General features: G+C 46.2%; 1 non-coding gene across 1 annotated transcript; it reads right to left on the bottom strand.

Moving 5' to 3' along the window:
- Positions 1-566: 566 nt before the first annotated feature.
- On the bottom strand, positions 567-639 carry Trnat-agu (transfer RNA threonine (anticodon AGU)). Its single transcript has one exon. It is a non-coding gene; the product is annotated as a tRNA-Thr (tRNA).
- Positions 640-14,068: the final 13,429 nt, after the last annotated feature.

The raw sequence follows: 14,068 nt of genomic DNA on the forward strand, positions 1-14,068 counted from the left end.
GTCAGAGGCAATCGAGTCACTGCCCGGGGGTTAAAAAGAAGGTCCCCTTAACCCCGAGTAGTCCGAGCGGCGCTGCCTACCACCCCCAAGTGCACGAAAAAAAACCTGAACATAAATACCCAGAAAAGGGGTGGGGAAGCAGCCCCGCCGGTAGCGTAGTGGTTTTCGCACCACACCCGCATTCTGGAGGTCGTGAGTTATGATCACACCCGGCGGGAATTTTGCCGTCATTTTCTTTCTGGATCAAAAAATTCTTCATCTCTTTCTATGACCTAACGCATTCCCTCCTTTGCTTTCCAAAGTTTTTTTGACTGCCATCCCTTATTCTTCCTTAATTCACTGCGCCCCTTATTTCCCATTTCTGATTTGCTATAAATATATATATATATATATATATATATATATATATATATATATATAGCGAATCAGAATAGGAAATGATGGGCTCGTTGAAAATAAGACACAAAGTTTGGCAGTCAAGAAAACCTGAAAAAGCAAAGGGGAGGACATAGTAGGTCATTGCAACGGATAAAGAATTTGCAAAGAAAGAAAGTGGAGAAAAAATGCCCGCCAGGTGGGATCCGAACCCACGACCTCCAGAATACTGGTCTGGTGCGATAACCACTACGCTACGGGGGGGGGGCTATTTTCCCCCTCCACTTTCTGGGGTATTTATGTCAATTTATTTTTTCCTGTGCTTGGGGGTGGTAGCCTGCGCCACTCCGACTTCTCATGGTGAAGGGGACCTTCTTTTTAACCCCTGGGCCATGACTCGAGTGTCTACGAGTTGTCGAGAGTGGTCGACCACCGTTGAACCCTCTTAAGCTTCCTATGGCACCAAGACTTCCTGAACAGAGGCCCTCGGTCTGCATGTAGCGAATCCGAAGAGGAAATGAGGGGCTCGTTGAAAATAAGACAGAAATAAAGTTTGGCAGTAAAGAAAACCTCGGAAAGCAAAGGGGAGCATATGGTAGGTTATTGAAGCAGATAAAGCATTTACAAAGAAAGGAAGTGGAGAAAAAATGGCCGCCAGGTGGGATCCGAACCCACGACCTCCAGAATACCGGTCTGGTGCAATAACCACTACTTTACCGGCGGGGCTGTTTTCACCCTACACTTTCCTGGCTATTTCTGTCAATCTAATTTTTTCCTGTGCTTGGGGGTGGTAGCCAGCGCAACTCCGACTGCTCATCGTGAAGGCGACCTTCTTTTTAATCCCCGCGCCGTGACTCGAGTGTCAACGAGTGTCCACAACATTTCTATCTTATATATATATATATGTATATATATATATATATATGAGGTTCCCTTACAGTCTTCGACTATGGGACCTCCTGCTGTATATTTTGCCCGTGTTATGTATTTTTGTAATATTAACTGACTGACTGACTGATATATAGGCAGTAAAAGAAACTTCTCGAGGAGCCAGAAGAAATAGTTGAGAAAATGGTAGATGCATGATTAAAAACAAAAACAGTGGTTTACTGATGTTGCGACTCGAGATGAAGACTGGTCCTCCAGTCGAAACGTCAGTAAACCACTGTTTTTGTTTTTAATCGTGTGTCAACCATTTTCTCCACTATATATATATATATATATTTATATTTATATGTATATATATAAATAAATAAATATTTTCATATATATATAATGAGCGTGTTTAATTCCACTGCACGACGTCGGCCAAAGCCAAAGATCTGCAGCCACGGTTATCGAGTGCCTGAAGACCTATAGTGTGATGGTATAATCTGCAGGTTGGCAGACTTTTAGCAAATGTACTCAACCAGGGTTTGTAAATCCTTGTCTGGGGAGGAAATGAAGGTTGTGTCCAAGGGAGCCTCACCTACCATTGTTGAATGGTTGAACCTGTCTAGTGTGCCCTCCCGTGGCATCAGGCGTCGTATTATAGCGGACGAGGCAGCATTTTGAACCTTGACCAACGCTCTAGAGTAGTAGCTTTGAAGGTGCATAGAGCGCGCAAGGAGAGCGGCAACGCTTCCACTGCGCTTTCTTCTGCCCCAATGCACGTTTGTATACATGTACATACACATATATAGCGAATCAAAACAGGAAATGAGGTGCTCGTTGAAATAGGACAGAAATGATGGTTGGTAGTCAAGAAAACCTTGGAAAGGAAAGGGGTGTGGGATCCCACCTGTCGGTACATTTCTTCCTCCACTTTCTTTTTTTCTTTCCGAATTCTTTATCTTTTTCAATGACCTACAAAATTCTCCCGTTTGCTTTCCGCTGTTTGCATGACTGCCAATATATATATATATATATATATATATATATATATATATATATATATATATATATATATATATATATATATATATATATATATATATATATATTTATACAGTCAAACCTCGTTATATCGAACAGTGCGCGAACCGTGAAATAGTTCGATATAACCGAAATTCGATATATAAAATTTGATCATAAACGCGTCAAAATGCAGCGCGATTCAATCACCAAAAAGGCAACGACAAGAATGACTACTCACATGAAGCGTTAAAGTGAACTATTTATTCCCAGGGGAAAAAACTACAGCAGCGTTGACTGTTTCTTCGAGTTGACTTTCGTTCGTTTCTTCACGTTTGCCGCCTTCACCACGCCGCACGCGGCTGACACAGCGCCTTGCAAACACAGTCACGTAACTGCGCGAACAGTGTCCGCTAGTTTAAACCACGCACGACGCTGAAGAGTTCGTTAAGGCGTTGAGGCTTGAGCTTATCGACTGAAACAAGACAAGACGATGACTGAAGCTGATGAACAACGACTGAACCAACTGGTGAACCGGCTGAGCCTGAGTCAGCCAACTACGTATGCCGCCTAGCCTGAATGGCGCTACCGGCGCCTCAGGCATGCGTTTGAGTCGCAAACGCCTGCTGCGCCACCGCTCTTCTCCCCTGCGTTGCGGGAAAGCCTGCCGCCTGTCTCCGGAGCGCGCGCTTTCGGCCGGCGCTGAGTTCGATATATCCATTTCTTAACCGACCGAGTTCGATACAGAAAATTAAAAATGCATGTAATTCTTCTGAAAAACTGACAATGGTTCGATATAAGCAATAATTCGATATACCCGTGTTCGATATAACGAGGTTCGACTGTATATATATATTTATATATATATATAATATATATATATATATATATATATATATATATGTCTATTCTATGTTTCTATGTCTATGTCTATCTATGTTTCTATGTCTATTCTAAAATAACCCCTGAAGAAGAAAGGTTCTCCTTTCGCAACTGTTGGGAACAATAAAACCATTGTTCTGTGTTTTCCAAGTGTCTGCACCCAAGTTTTGACCTGTTGCTACGGTAGTCCGGAACTTCTTACCTGCTATATATATATATATATATTTATATATATATAAATATTCTAAGGCCGATGGTAGGCGAAGACCGACAAGTACGGGCAAACCGCTTTATTCGCAGGCAGAGCTGCCAGGCAGCAAGATGGCGACCGCACCAGGCTACCGATGATGATAGTTCGAGAAGATAAAAGAATCGGTGATGATGAGTATATACAGAGATGAAGAAGCCGTGGCCGCAACCGGGAGCCAGCGATGATTGCATTTTATTGGGACATTGCATTCAGCGCTCAGAACTTCTACAAACGAGGACACCACTGGTCTCACAATATATACATATAAAATATATATAAATATATATATATATATATATATATATATATATATATATATATATATATATATATATATATATATATATATATATTGTAATGAGGACGGTCAGAGTTCAGTGTAGTCACACCCGAACGGCTGCGTGCCATGAGCAGTGGCTGCGTGAACGGCACCGCCAGTGCCAGGTGAACTACCACCGGTGACGACGATGAAAATGAGGGTCAGTCTGCAGCATCGCTATCGACGAGTGCACTAGATTAAACCGGCTAATGCTTGAATTGCGATTCATTTCTCTCCTCTGTCATTTCGCCTTTGAACAACACATCCCATTAAAATTGGTAGAGGTTCCTGCCGCCCTTACGTCTCTACGGTGGTAGTTCACCTGGCACTCACAATGAATGACGCCTACGGAGACACTGCTTGAGGCGCACAGCCATTCGGCTGTGGCTACACTGTGCGCCGATCGTGCTCACTAAAGTTACATATATATATATATAGATATATATATATCAGTAATGGGAAATCAGGGGCTCCATGATTTAAGAAAGACTAAGGGTTGGCAGTCAAGAAAAGCTCAGTAAGCAAAGGGGCGAATGCGGTAGGCCTTCGAAATAGATGAAGAATTTTTGGAGTCAGAGAGAAAGTACTGAAAAAATGCCCACCGGGTGGGATCCGAGCCCACGACCTCCAGAATATCGGTCTGGTTTTATGACGACTACGCTACCAGCGGGGCTGTTTCCCCATCAATTTCTCGGGTATTTATGTTAAGGTATTTTTTGTTTCCTGACTCGAGTGTCTACGATATGTCCAGAGTGGTCGACCAGCGTTGAACACTCTTAAGCTACCTTTGGCACGAAGACTGCCAAACAAAGGCCCTCGCGAGGGCCTCTGTGGTGAGATAGTGGTGGTGAAACAGCCCCGCCGGTAGTTTAGTGGTCATATCATATAGTATCGTATCGTATCGTAAATATATATATATATATATATATATATATATATATATATATATATATATATATGCAAAAGGAAGTCACATTGAAACTCATAACAATATTTATTCTAACGTTCACTGTGGCAAACAAGGCGTGGGCGCGCTGACATGTTTGCCACAGTATTTACTCGGCTTTCTTACATTCGCTTCTTGCGTGACCAATTCTCTCTGTAGGCATACCAGCGCCGGCTTCATCCCTCCAGGTTCATTCACTTAGCCCCTTAGCGCCGGCTTAGCCACTTAGCGCCGGCTTCATCCCTCCAGGTTCATTCACTTAGGCCCTTAGCGCCGGCCTAGCCACTTAGCGCCGGCTTCACGTGACACATTCCTAAGACGAAAAGCGAGGGCATGCTGAAGCGTGTTCCTCAGTTCCTTATCTCGTTCTGCCGCCTTTATTTCTTTCCCACCCCCCCCCCCCCCCCGCTTCTTCTGTTAACAAATTCCTAAGCGCGACACATTTCTAAGATCAAAAGCGAGGGCGTGCTGGCGCAAGTTCCCCAGTTCCTTATCTCGTTCTGCCGCCTTTATTCCTTTCTCTTTTATCCCCCCGCTTCTTCTGTTAATTCCTATGACGAGGGGTGCCAATTTACCTCCTCCTAGACGTCCCTTTGCATTTATTTTTCTTTTCTCTTTGTTTTGTACCACCTGCCAATAATTACTTCTAAACAGGGCGCATTGTAGCGCACCTTTTCTCCCAAAAAAGAGGGAGGGCAGTGCATTCCCGCTCAGGTGTATGTCTTCCGTTATTTCTTGTTTTGCTGGATGACGTATGATTTCTTTTAAAGAGGGCGCAGAGTAGCGCAACTTCCTCTCTCTACACGCACCTATAAACGCGTGCTGCAGTGTACTGTAACTGTTACTCCGATGAAGACTGGACCTCCAGTCGAAACGTTAGTACACATGTTTGTTTTTGATTCTGGAGACGTGCGTCGGACTCTACTTTTTATTATATATCTGTTACCGAGGTTTCTTACTTTGTGTTCACCACGCCTTCGGCCCCATCGCCAGCATGCCAGTTATATATATAAATATATATATATATATATATATATATATATATATATATAGTATAAGTAAAGAGTCCGGTACACACCAAGAAGAATAACAAACAAGCTTTACTTACGTAGCGGCAACGGGACTTGGCTTCATCAGAGTACAGTTACATGATTTTGCTGTCACAAACATTTTGAACACATTTCTTCTATAGCTTTGCAGAAAACTGTGAGAAGGAGCTGAAGATGTTTGGGAAACGGAGAGTATGCATGCAGTCGGGATACGTCTATGTTACAACAACAACATAAAAAAGGGGGGGGGGGCGAGAGCGAGAGGGAGAAAGGGGTCGTGTTAACAAAGCAGCGTTGAAGGTTGCACCATGACGTGGAACGTATGCGGCGTGGGCTGCAAGTTCAGACAATGCGGGAAACTGGACAATCGCGGTTTCAAAAGAAAGGGAAGAGTATACAGTAATGTATTCAGTGGCTGGGGAGACTGGCTGGGGCGGAGGCGAAGACGGGTGTGCCCCCCGCGGATGAAGAGAATAGATACTGGGCACAAAAGAGCATTTCACAGACGCTAGCAACTTATCAGGAAATAGGTAGGGTCTATAGATCACAAAGGGTTAAACATTCTTAAGTGGTGTTGGGAACGAGGTCTGCGCGTTTTGTGAGTTTTATCTTTCTTAGATTTGTTTCTACCATGAGCGCTGACAGGACCACAGCAAAAAGAATCATATGGGAATTTCCGCAGACTGAAACCACAACAGTTGTGATTGTGGACTCCCAGACCAAGTATTTGTATCATCACTTCGATCCCCTCTGCCCTGGAACCCCCGCTTTTGTTTCTCAGCCTGACGCATGCATTGCTGACGCACGCTCACTGATCGACTTTATCCCTGCATCTGCCAATACTGCTTCTCTGCATATTGGTACTAATGATCTAAGCTCTACTTCCGCTGAACATGCTTTTTCTGACTACCGCTGACTGACTGACCTCATTCTTGAATCTCGGCCGAAAAGTTCCACAATATACGCCAGTCTCATTCTTCCTCGCTCCGCTAACCGCCGCCGCGACTACCGCATCTCTCGCTTCGCTCGCTGCTGCAACGAAAAGGCACGCCGTTTCAACTCACTTCTCCGAGAATTTTGCCGCCACTCACGCTTTGTCCGCTTCGTCAATCAGGGCTTTGCGAACCTTTCATCCTGCCGAGTACTCGCGCGGATGGCTTACACCCGAGCTTCGAGGGTGTGGCCTTGCTGGCTGGCCACACTCGTGAGCTCTGCTTCATGCAACAACGCTGCAATCCTCTGGGCTGGCGCGACTTCGCATGCACCGCCTTACCCAGTTGGAGCTCCGGCTATCTTGCCAAATGACAGCGACTTTCCACCACTGCCTCCAACTCCATCTATTGTAAGGACCCCGGAGCAGTGTCCTGCCAGCAACCCACCGCCCCCGCCCCCAAGATCCACCGAAACCACGGGGCCCTGGGCGAGCGCCAGCACCCCAACCTCGAAGTCCACGGACGAGCGTCGCGCCAGCGGCATGCCAACCCCAACTGGCAAACCTCAGCGGCCACAACGCCCCGAGAGAACTCTCGCGGCGACACTACGAAGCTCCCTGACCAGCGCCGCACCAACAGCATTCAACGCCCAATCACCGCATCTTCAGCGACCGCCTAGCCCACGAAAACCAACAGCAGCGCGTCCGCCGGACCTTCCAGGGTCCAAAATCTAGCCCGCCGTGCCACATGCCCTTACAACCTTCGAAAGAATCAGCATAGCAGCAACTGACTACAACACAGCAAACAGGTAACGTGAACTGAAAAACTGTGTTAATTCGGGCTTGTTGGTACATACTTAGTTTGATAACAGCGCTAGGACAGGACACAGAGAAGACGACATGAGACTGGGCGCGGACTAGCAACAAAGGCAGCTGGTGCGAAATAAACCCTTTGTTGTTAGTTAGCGCCCAGTCTCGTGTCGCCTTCTCTGTGTCCTGTCATAGCGCTGTTATCAAACTAAAAAAAAGGTAACGTGGCCTCCTTCCGCGTTTCAAGACAGTTTTTAAAGCTAAGAAAAATCACCGAAAAGCGCATACGTTCCGAATTGCACGTTTCCGCTCTTGCACAGTATTTGACTGCCGCGGTCGCTCACAGGGGGCTTAGAATTAGAATAAAACCTGCTACTACCGAACTCTCCACGTTCAACATGAATAAGTGAAAGCAGGTACTGGATAAAGCATCTTCGCAATTAACTGAAATAATCCTCAATCACTACAAAACTACGGCCCATTCCCTCTGAAATAAAGAGGAACTACTTAGTCGGGAACTAAGCAAAAGAGAGTTGAACCTTTTAAGCAACTACGAATCCGAGACGGCCTCCGCCATATCCCAAACAAAAGACCGAAAGTTTAACCGAGATAAGATTTCTAACACTGCCCACATGCGTAAGAACCTAACAAGCTCCGGCACTAGTAACTGACCCCACTCTGACAATACGACCGATAATGTCTTTACGACTGTAATAAACGCTTCGACTACTGCACCCCAACTAGTTCAGTTAAACCCCTGTACCAATAATTTTTCCTCGTATGCCGTCACAATAGAAAATCTTACCGGGAATGTTATGAATCTTTCAAGTATAACCCTTTCCCCAGCTCATATGAACGTCTTACCAAACGGTATAAACGTTTGCCCGGATACTGGTGGTTTTTAGGAATTTCACCTTTTTAAGGACTTAGATAACTTCGCCAAAAACATGGGGCTACGAGAATATTTGTACGATCATCCCGCGAAGGGAGAAGCCCGCAGAGCCCTACCTAGCTATAAGCACTGTACCCCTCCCACACAGTGAGATACTTGCCTCGACATGCACAGTCGGGGACTTAATTTTGCAGACCATGCGAGCGCGTGGCAAAAGCCACCGATGCGCGCTCTGGAGGCCCGGCGCCTGTTGTCGAGACCGGCGCGGCGCGCATGCGCGTCCTGCTTTACTCGCAGGTACGCCGATTTTCTCGCTTCCTGCTGTGGTGCTGCAATGGTCACTCAAGCCCCGCATAGCGACGCCTTTGTAGCATTCCTTTCTTCCCGATGGCACATTTGGGGCCTAACGTCACCATTGCGAGGGCTTTGGCGCAAGTGATCCTCGCGTCCTGATAAACACTTGCGCGTAATGTTTTATTTGTTTGTTTTGTGCTTTATCGTTCATATACGGTGAGTCTAGTGGCTTGCAAACGGCGTCTCCGAATGAAGCGCGTACGAAGCACAGTCTCACGGTACCGCGCTACCGACGACCAAATACCAGCTATATGAATAGCGAACCTTTATTCAGCTTGTTTACTTTGTAATTTAGCCATTGAACATATATTTCAGCTCGCTCTCCGCTGCCCATAAAGTAGGCGATTTGAAAGGTTGATAAAAGAAATTGTTTAGGTGTTTAGGTGTTTATTTAGGTGTTAGGCAAAAGCCACCGATGCGCGCTCCAGAGCGCGCATCGGCGGCTTTTGCCACGCGCTCCCGTGGTCTGCAAAATTAAGTCCCCGACTGTACATCAAAGCTGTCCAATGCGATGTGCGAAAAGCATACCAAACACAAATTTCTTTCCACCACAACATGACTACCAACGAAAAGAAAGCACTAGAGGAACTCGCAAGCTTTCCCGACATAATTATTAGAACTGCCGACAAGGGAGGCGCAATCGTTATCCTTGACAAAACCGACTATGTTAACGAGGCCAATAAGCATGTATCGGTATCGACGTTCTTTAAAGCACTACCCAATGATCCCACTCCAGACTATAAGCAAATTGTCAAAGATAAACTTGCCTAGCTTGTTAAAAATAAAACAATAAATGAAACCACAGCTCGTTCCCTCTAAGCCCACTAGCCGGTAAATTCTATATTCTACCAAAGATTCACAAGGTGAACAACCCAGGGCGCCCCATTGTTTCTGGCATTGGCACTGTTACCGAAAACCTCTCGCGCCATGTGGATAATCTCATATGCGACATTCCGCCCAGCTTTCCCACCTTCATTAAGGATACCAATGACTTTCTCTTAGATATCTCAAAAATTGGAATTCCTGATAACTGCCTTCTAGTCACCCCCGATGTGGCGTCACTGTATACTAACATCCCCCATGAAGATGGCATCGCCGGTGTATCCCTTGCGTATGAGCAGTCATCGGGAGACAAACCTATCTATTCTTCTGCTCTACAGACCTTCCTTAGGCTTATTCCTAAACTTAACAATTTTGAGTACAACGGAGTTCATTCAGCGGAACGTCAATGGGAACTCGAATCGGACCTAACTACGCAAATATCTTTATGGCTCACCTCGAATCAAACTTTCTTGACACCCAAAATTTAAAGCCAATGTTCTATAAAAGGTATATTGATGACATATTCATGATCTGGCAACACGGTGAGGCGGAGCTCCTCACCTTCATTGAGGCATTTAACCTAGCCCATCCTAGTATTTCCGTTGCTCATTCCTATTGGGAACACAGTGTAAACTTTCTGGACGTCACCGTTACTACCTCCCAAGGTCGGCTTCAAACTAAACTGTATAGAAAACCGACAGACACGCGGTAGTATTTGCACTTTCGAAGTAGCCATGTCAGACACTGCAAGACAGCAATACCTTACAGCCAAGCCCACCGATTTAGGATAATTTGCTCAAACCAAGCCGACTTTGACTCAAACTGTCGAGAACTCAAGACCGCCCTCCTGAATAAAAAATACCCGGAAAAAGTTATCGACGACGCTATTGTGCGAGCCAACCAATTAGACCGTAATTGAATCAGTGGCTAAGGCGTTGCGCTGCTGAGCACGAGGTCGCGGGTTCGATTCCCGGCCGCGGCGGCCGCTTTTCTGATGGAGGCGAAAAGCAAAAACGCCCGTGTGTGCGAGATTTCGGCCCACGTTAAAGATCCCCAGGTGGTCAAAATTAATCCGGAGCCCTCCACTACGGCGCGCCTCATCGCCTGCGTTGCGTCGGCGCGTTAAACCCCCACAATCAATCAATCAATCAGACCGTAATTGAATCTGTAAGAAAAAAAGCGCCTAACGGTAACCCGCAAAATAACTTTGTTTTAACCAACTCATCCTCCGCTCCAAGAGTGTCAACCGTATTAAAAAAACATCAGAATACCCCAATGCAAAGTGACCGCTTAAAAAGCATATTCCCCGAACGACGACGCGTTGTCTACCGGTGTAATAAGAATTTTAGCGACTTTCTTACTAACTCTCCTATCAACCGACCGGAAACTACTGGCTGCATGCCCTGTGATAAACCGTGATGTAAAGTACGCCCACGCATGAGCACTACACGGCGCGCCACCAGCACGGCTTCAGACTACTACGTAGATGTAAAAGGTAACTTTACCGGTGACTCCGCTAATTTCGTATACCTTCTAGAGTGCACTGTTTGTAGGCAACAATATATCGGCCAAACTGAAACGACCTTCCGAATACGGTTCAATAATCACCGCTCTTATAAAAAAAGCTGCCCTTATTTGCCCCTGTCAAGGCATGCGAACAGTCCCGGGCATGCATTTGAACATCTTAAAGCAATGATTTTAGAATCCGCCTTAAAAAACGCACCACGACCGCGAGGTTCGGGAATCTTATCGCATTGATAAGTTTGGGTCAGCCACACTTGGGAATAATGAAAGTTACGGAAAACTAACGTGCTTATCCCTTGATTGAAATTGGCCGCCTCATAATTTTTATAACTATGTTCATTAATCCTGCCCTTGATTTTCCCATCAGAATTCGCAGAAACTCTCCAAATACAGCAGCTTTATTAGCCTAATGCGGCTCAACATTGCCATTTGTCCTGGGGAAGAAGGCCTCGTTCCCACCAGCACTTGATGATCTTTCACACTTTGGATCTATATACATTACCTATTTCCTGTTCAGTTGCTAGCTTCTGTGAAATGTTCTTTTGTGCCCCGTATCTATTCTTTTCATCCAGGGGGGGGGGGCACACCCATCTTCGCATCCGCCCCAACCAACGTCCCCAGCCACTGAATACCTTACTGTATACTCTTCCTTTTCTTTTGAAACCGCGATTGTCCAGTTTCCCGCATTTTCTGAACTTGCCGCCCACGCCGCATACGTTGCCCCGTCATGGTTCAACCTTGAACGCTGCTTTGTTAACACGACCCCTTTTTCTCTCTCTCGCTCTCCCCCCTTTTTTGTTTGTTTGTTTGTTTGTTTGTTTGTTTGTTGTTGTTGTAACATAGGCGTAGCCCGACTGCATGCATACTCTCCCTTTCGGAAACATCTTCCGCTCCTTCTCACAGTTTTCTGCAAACCTATATAAGAAATGTGTTCAAAATGTTTGTGACAGCAAAATAATGTAACTCTACTCTGATGAAGGTAAGTCCCTTTGCCGCTACGAAAGTAAACCTTGTTTGTTATTGTTCTTTCTGAGTATCCGAATCTTTACTTATACTATTTCTGCGTGCTTTGTGAGTTTTATCTTTCTGTAGAACCCACGACCTCCAGAATACCGGTCTGGTGTGATAACCACTACGCTACCGTCGGGGCTGTTTCCCCACCGATTGCTCGGGCATTTGTGTTAAGGTATTTTTTGTTTCCTGCACTTGGGGGTGGTAGCCAGTGCCACTCGGACTACTCGGGGTGAAGGGGACCTTCTTTTAACCCCCGGGCCGTGACTCGAGTGTCTACGACATGTCGAGAGTGTTCAACCAGCATTAAACCATCTTAAGCTAACTTTGGCACCAAGACTGCCAGAACAGAGGCCCTCGCTAAGTATGTAGGAAATCAGAAATGGGAAATGAGGGGCTTGGTGAAAATGAGACAGAAAATAATGGTTGGCTGTCAAGAAAACCTCGGAAAGCAAAGGAGGGGGGGAGGGGCTGTGGTTGGTCATATAAACAGATGAAGAATTTTTTTAATCAGAAAGAAAGTGGTGAAAAAATGCCCGCCGGGTGGGTTCCAAACCCACGACCTCCTGAATACCGGTCTGGTGCGATAACCGCTACGCTACCGGCGGGGCTGTTTCAACACCACTTTCTCGGGTATTTATGTTAAGGTATTTTTTGTTTCCTGCACTTGGGGTGGTAGCCAGTGCCACTCGGAGTACTCGGGGTGAAGGGGACCTTCTTTTTAAACCCCGGGCCGTGACTCCAGTGTCTACGACATGTCGAGAGTGGTCAACCAGCGTTAAACCATCTTAAGATAACTTCGGCACCAAGACTACCAGAACAGAGGCCCTCGCTGAGCATGTAGCAAATCAGAAATGGGAAATGAGGGGCTCGGTGGAAATAAGACAGAAAATAAGGGTTGGCAGTCAAGAAAACCTCGGAGAGCAAAGGGGGTTGACGTGGGTCATTTAAACAGATGAAGAATTTTTTGAGTCAGAAAGAAAGTGGTCTATATATATATATATATATATATATATATATATATACAGTTGAGAAAAGGGTTCAGTCACGAATTACATAGAACGTAGAAGCACGCACGTTTATGTAGGTGCACAAGGTGTGCTACAGTGTGCACCCTTGTTAAGAACATTGGCGGGACGTTGTGCTCCTTGCAATCTCTCCACAGAAAAGAAAAGAAAGAGAAGAGCAAAACAACAACGTTTCATAGTAACAGAAGATGCGGTATCGTATCTCCTGTTAGTATGAAACATTTGTTTTTTAGATGCAGAGCATCTGATTCACTCGCCTTGTCCCTCCGGCGTCGTTGTCGTTGTCGTCGTCGTCGGCGGCGGCGTTGTCCACCCCTCCCCCATTCTCATCGCCGCGCCAGCTGCGCTCTCCGCCGCTCACCCCCTCTCCTCTCCGATAGCGAACACTCTCTCGATAGGGGCATTGGATTGGATTCGATTGGATTCGATTGTATTGGCTTGGCTTGGCTTGGCTTGGATTGGATTTGGATTGGATTGGATTAAAGTGGATTGTTTTGGATTGTGTTGCGTCAGAGCCGCGGCAAACGCGTTGGGGCTTCCGCATGTGCAGTACTCTCTCTTCCGCGGTTTCCTCTCCTTCGGGCGCGCTGCGCATATAACCGGTGTGCCGTTCTCCGGCGAAGCAACCTCCACGCTTGGCTCAAACACCTAGAGTCCACGCCGCTTTACAAGTACGCCAACGTCGTCACGACTGGGACCGGCTTACGCAGTCCCCTCAACGTTATGCACGCTATAAAACGCGGTCCCTTCGCCGCTCCCCCTATGCGTCGCATCTACACAGGGATTCCCGCGAGGGGAGGTGGGAGTTTTTTGTTTACTCTCTCCACAGCTTGCGTTTTTGTTCTTCTTTTTTTTCTTTGCTGTGGAGAGATTGTGAGGAGCACAACGTCCCGTTAATGTTCTTAACAAGTATGCACTGTAGCACACCTTCTGCACCGGTATAATTGTGCGTGCTTCTATGTTGTATGTTACACAGATGAAG

The sequence above is a fragment of the Haemaphysalis longicornis genome, unplaced genomic scaffold (genome assembly GCF_048455015.1).
Source record: "Haemaphysalis longicornis isolate Haplotype H1 unplaced genomic scaffold, Haemaphysalis longicornis Haplotype H1 scaffold_2, whole genome shotgun sequence".
Classification (NCBI taxonomy): Eukaryota; Metazoa; Arthropoda; class Arachnida; order Ixodida; family Ixodidae; genus Haemaphysalis; species Haemaphysalis longicornis.